We start from the raw sequence: 6711 nt of genomic DNA on the forward strand, positions 1-6711 counted from the left end.
ACTGATTGGATGAGTCCTACCCACTCTATGGAAGGCCATATGCTTTATTCAAAGTCTACAGATTTAAAGTTAACATACACTCACAGCAGCATTTCAACTGATGTTTGATCAAAACTGGGTACTTGATATAGTCAGGTTGGCTCGTAAAATTAGCCATCACAGACCCAGCATACAAATTCACTCTACTCCAACATTCAAATACTTAGTGAATACACTACCCAGACACTTAAACTATAAGGGTTAACTGAACCATGTCATCTAAATTTCAGTGGCTGCATCAATTCACCCTTAAAGTCCATTTTCCACACTTGTGCATGTGTATCTGTGTGTGTAAAGTACAGGACCATTTGTTCTAATAATTTCCACAGGTAAACATAGTCCCTCATTTTTACTGGGATAACTATTAAGCATCCAGGTGGCAAAAGATAAACTGCAGGACTTATAATTTAAAGAAAACATGTTGCTCATTATCAGTTTCAGAATGAGCTTGAAACGGCAGGGAAAGAGCCAAGCACTTCAGAGCCATTCATGTATCACAGTGTTCCATGGCAGCAGAGTAACTAAAGTACTGATTATGTTTTCAAAGCAGAACACTGAACAGAAGGGACATCCCCGGAGTTGGAGTTGTGATTCTGCCATGAGTCAGAAAGTGGTCTCTCAGTGGAGCCAAGCATGAGCGTTGAGGATGCCCATACGTTCTCCACGGCTGTGTCCCTACCAACCTCCCTTCAAAGCTAATAGTCCAAGCTTCATGCTCATTCCTTGGAGTAAGGACCGCCTCTAGAACATCTGGGTTAAATAAGGGATGTGTTGCCCTGTGGTTAATATATTAGGCCAACGGTATACACTCATACAAGCAAAATAGAGTTTATTATTTATAAGCCATTGCAGTGGAGAGCCAAGTCCTGTCAAAATGGAGCATGGATTCATTCTGCTTTACTTTTCACATCCATGAAGGAGGGATAGAATTTCTTATTGTGGATGTAGACACATTATAGAATATTGGGAGAAGCAATTTCAGAAGCTCACATCTCAGAGAACAGCTTTTTCTTTAAAGTAGAGAGTGGCTTTGCCGGGGATGCCCACAAGAGAATTGGAGTAAATATTTGCAAAGACTTTTTCTTTTTTCCGAGAGCTGAGGATAACAGAAGATATTTACTGAGAACTTTTATCCATCATTAAAATAGATACCCTGAAGCCCGGCAGTGGATGGAGTTCTACTCTACCCCTGACCTATCCACTTTTTGGAATAAACCGAAGTGGAGGTGATATATTGACAGATGCCAGAAAAATAAGACAGACTCTGCAGGTCAATTTCCTCCGGGCAAGCTGAACGATAGCGATATGATTCATCAGTAATAGACATTAGTTCATCTAAAACATTCAAGGTAAAGAGTCTAAATTGAGGAATCAAAATTTTATGTATAACTAGAGGCATGATAATTGATGACTTGGAGCACTGAGAGGCAATGTTTACATTTCAAACGTAGAGCGCTTGATTTTCCTGGCATGAACATGAAAAAGACAAAAAGGATATACACAGTTACACCGGAGGAAACATGTCTCAACTATGAACATTTCCTTGGAAATGACAACAAGAGTTTTTGGGACACCTGGAGGACAAGAGAATGGAGGGAACAAAATAGGAATTTACACACAGAGACGGTGTTAAAGGAGATAGAGCCAGGCCCTTTAAGCAAAGGAGAGAGAATCACATTTTGTCATTTTTCCATTTGCCTTGTCCCTCTGGCTCCTAACAATAACGAGGGGAAAATTTGGTTGTCTGCTGTGTCTCCACACCCCTCCCCACAAAACAATGCCATGATAACACAGTCCTGCGGGGCTAGACACCAGAAGAAATGCAGATAAGGTCAAAGAGGATATTATGAAAAGGATGTGATAAATAGTTCAGGTCATGAGAGAACATCAGAGAGGAAGAGGTGAATTGTGAAGCGGGTCCACCCGAAGAGGAGAAAAAAATAAAAAGTGTTTGTTAAGGGGCTGTGTCAACAAGGAGAAGTGGAAGCGAAATGCTCTCCCAAATTCTAAGTGAGATGCCAGAATAAAAAGAGTCACTGGCCATCTGAGCAGAAAACTGGTCGGAGAGATATGCTTTGGGAAGAAATAGAAAGAACGAACTGTTTTATGAAGCACCCTTGCGTGTCTGGGGCATATTGACCTCACTTCGTGTGCAGGTGGCCACATCTGAGAAGCAGAGAAGTGTCGAGGAAGAGGCAGGAAAGTGCAACAGGGCAGAGCCAGGAAGCAGGATGCTAGAGGGGTCATTAACATGCACTGCAGGTGGCAGCCAAGCCCCAGTGAATTAATAGAATCCCCAGGTAACACAGCAGGTAAAGATGACCAAATGGGCAAGTAAAAAGGTGGGACAGACACTGAGAGAAACACTAAATTAATAAAAATAAGAATTGGATTATATAGCGGGTTAGAAAGAGGAAGTATCAAATTTAGTAGAAAGGGGAAGAAAAAGCCTGTAAAATAAAATAAGAAATTAATTAGGAAAAGGGACCCAACAAAATAGAACACTTAATTGATTTCATAAAACTTCTACAAACTGGGGACAATTCAATTATCTTAGTCAATTGAGTATCAAACACGTTGACGGAATTTGAAGGTTATCTCCCTCCCTGGGCGCCCAGCACTTTTACAAAGCAAGCAATGCCTCTCTCCCAGATTTTTCTACTCCTGAGCTGATAGGACACACTCTTCTTAGTCATAAGCGGAGCGAGAACACAAGGCAAGCCTCACGTGGTTTCGAAAGCCAGTCGTACATCTTTCTTCTACTCTACAAGGGTCAGCACTCCTATGATCTTTAGCAAGTTCTGTCTATAGTTTGCTATGGCTGAGCATTGAAATATCTGAAGCCTTGGGAATGCTAGAGCTACTTTAAAAGAATGTTCCACAACAGAATAGTAGTTGAATTAGAGTTGGTTTCCTTGACTTTCAGTTTACATTTTCCTTTTCTTCTTTTCATTCATATTCTCATCCAGATAGCTATCGGAATATCCCTAGAGATATCCTACCTTCTACCTAATTCACTTCTTGAAAAGACACATTGCCAGGTACCATATTGTGTGTTTAACCACTTCTGAACCAAAGGACACATACCTGGGTTTTTAATCTTCATTAAGAAAACTGCTTTTCAAAATTATAAAATTCCTTTCTTTCTCTTGGTTTTGTGACTTTTCAACATACTAATATATTCTCTGCCTTCCTAGCTTCTAAAAATGAATGATTTGAAAAACTGTCATTCATAAATCAGATGCAGGTTCGAAGTGGAAGCATTTTTTTCCTCTACTATGTCCACTCCAATATTTTAAAAGTCCATTATTCTGCATGTTGTGGAAAAGCACAGAGCCACATTTCAATTTCCCCTGAATACAATCTCTTATAGCTAGATATTCTGCAATAGTTTACAGAGGCGAGAACATGCTATGTTTTAGCTTCAGAGCGGGTGGGGATGTGTGTGTCCTTCCAAAAGGAAGGTGTTCTTTTCACCTCTTTGGGGCTGGGGCAGAGAATGAAAGCCTCTACAGTTTACATTTGCTTTGTCAGCCCCGTAAGCAACCATCTGTTTCAGCTCTGGAGTGCGATCTGTCAGTTTTGTTTTAGGTTGTGATGAGGTGGCAGGAGCTCGCTCATTGTTGTCTTCTTAGACAACCACAAAGTAATTAACCATTCCAGTACTGGCTACAAAAGAGATGGCCACTCTCAACGTTGGGCCAGATTTTTGCTTTCTCCAGTGCTGGAAATACTACAAAAAATTGAATAGCTATTCATCGTGTTTCATTGTTCCCTAAAGAGGCTACATTCTCTTTGTTATAAAGGCAACCTGGATTTTCCGACGTACCGTTTCATTTCAATGTCTGTGTGCCAAAGATGAAACAAAGTCTGGGTGATGTCGACAAACAATCAAAACATGACAGTGACAAACACCCTGAGAGACCTCATTCGCCAACACGTGAACAGTGAAACGTCTTTCACAGAGGAGGGAAGGTGTGAGCTGGGGACTGGGAAGAAAATAGGAAAGAAGAGGCAGATATGGGCTTGTTTTTAATACGGCTGGAGATGGAATGCTTTCCTGATGAAGCCTAACTTCACAGGGCCACAGTCCTAACAAATAAAAGACCTGTGGAAAGAGATAAGAATAAACAGGTTTTATATTTCATTCTAATTTTCTAAGTACTCCTCTGTTTTTCTTTCCTTCTTTTTCTTCAATCTTAAATATAATGTTTTGTCTCTTTTCTCATCCATAACATGGGATTAACAATCAAATTTTGAATTAACAGATGTTTAAAAACACCTCTAAAATGGGTGTATAGAATAGGCTTTAAGATCTTCTGAAAATAGTCACCCTATAAAGAGAAAAGTAAGGTAAAATGAATAATTTATTGTTGTGTCTCTCACAGCAAGATCTCTGAAGACCCTGTAATATACATTTATTAATTTAATACAGCTAGTCATATATCAATGCTATCTCTATTTCCAACTGAATCCTTTATCTTAAACAGCAAATTAAAAATTTGATGAAACAGGTTGGCTATCGTATCACATAAGGAAATACTGCCAGTGATGTGGATGAGATATTCCAAACCTGTAGCTATTCTATCCATATACACAATAGCAGGGCTTGAGTAATTAGTTTCTCGTCTTCTGAATGAATCCTCTAAAAGTCTTTTCACCATTTTCACAGCTTACTAAATTCCTTGATTTTTCTAATTAACATTTATTATGCTTTAAATAATAATTTATAAAGAAGTTTTACTTTGCAATTAAAACCACTCCTTATTAATTAATGAGAGTAATTAATTCATGTCCTGTTCTCAATGTTCCTTTCATATGTTTAGGCAGATCTCAAGTCTTCCATTGTGCTTTTTTCTATACAGTATTTTGAATATTTATCAATTTTTCTTTTCCCTGTAGATTTTTAGTCATCTATTTTTGGTCTCTATGTTGACTGTTCCCTTTTTTTAAAAAACTGCATACATAATTAATATTGAGGCATAACCAATACCATGTCGGACAAGGTATGTTTACTTCCTATTTTTTTAGAAATGAGACTCTCTAAATTAGGAAAGTTATTGCTTTTCAAGTTTAAATGTTTTGTTTTCTTTTTGGGTTTTTTGTTGTTGTTGTTGTTTTATTTTTTTGTTTTTTTGAGACAGGGTCTCCCTTCACCACCCAGGCTGGAGTGCAGTGGCACTATCATAGCTGACTGCAGCCTTGCACTCCTGGGCTCAAGTGATACTCCTGCCTCAGCCTCCAGAATAGCTAGGGCTGCAGGTGTGTACCACCACACCCAGCTATTTCTTTTTTTTCTTTTGTTTTTTTTGTAGAGACAAGTCTCACTATGTTGCCCAGGCTGATCTCGAACTCTTGGACTCAAGCGATCCTCTGGCCTCAGCCTCCCAAAATGCTGGAACTACAGGCCAGGCATGAGCCACAATTCCTGGAAGATATCATTTTCTTAACTCACATATTTCACCTATGGTTCTCTATATGACTTCAAAACATTCAGAGTATTTGTGTATTTAATTATAATTGGGATCATGTAAATGTTCCTGGCGTGCCTGGTTAATTCTGTTCTAAAGAGTCCTTTTGCTCCTTGAAGAAGGAGAGCATGTGCTGGATCTGTCTTTTGGACCCATCTAGGTCTCTGTAGCCATATGTGGTAGCCAGAGCATTGTGAAAATATTGACTCAACAGATACCTTTATCCAGCTGTCTGCATCCAAAATGACATACTTAGATCACACTTATAAAGGTACAGTCTTCTAGAGAACACTGAAATCCCAGCCAAAGAGCAAGCTCTTGGCAAAATTATGAAGTAAATCATATTTTAAGTTGTAAATCTCTGACCCTCTCATTAGAATTTAATATCCTAGAATTCAATATTTTGTTCAAGTCTCCTCTTACCCTCAGCCTCAGTGCTTCTGTTCTAATAGAAGACCTCAAACAGAGTGGATATTCAGGAAGTGTCTAAGACACTTGCCTATACCCCACACACTCTCTCTTTCTCTTTCTGTCTCCCCCTCCCCATCTCCTTATCTCTTCTTCAGGATCCTCAAACAGAATCCCCACGGAGACCTACTCTCTCCAAGGGTTTGCGATGCTCTCGCTTAGGGGTGTTAAAATTTGTTGAGGGAGCAATCACTCACCCCCATCACCAATCAACTAATATATTCTATACATTAAAATATATACACAAATAGATATTGTAAAATAATACAATAAGGAAGAAATACATATTCCTGAAATAACTTTTACTTTGTTCATTGGTGGTACAAAAGATTTTGCTTTCAGAAAATATATTTTCAAGGATAATGTTTTCTTTAGAGAGAGCAATGTTGAAAATGCTTCCTTCTTTTCAAAAACCTTGGTTGAACACTTACAGGAATACTAATTCAAACAGTAATAACTTCCATTTATTTTGATTCTTGATTTTAACAGCTGTCATGATTGAAAAAGGCACCTCTCAAAGATAAGGATGTTCATATGGAAGAAGCCCATCATTGTCTGCACTTATAAAATCATTATACTAATTTTTCAACCCTAATTTTTCAATACTAAATTCAACCTTAATTTTTCAATCCTAATTTTTCATAATTTTTCAGTTATGAAAAGAATTTTGCTGATATGTGGTTAGGAAATTTGCATTTTCCCTAATGTCATTCAGCTGTTCTAGGAAATAAAA

Source organism: Propithecus coquereli, unplaced genomic scaffold (genome assembly GCF_000956105.1).
Source record: "Propithecus coquereli isolate 6110/MARCELLA unplaced genomic scaffold, Pcoq_1.0 Scaffold329, whole genome shotgun sequence".
NCBI lineage: Eukaryota > Metazoa > Chordata > Mammalia > Primates > Indriidae > Propithecus > Propithecus coquereli.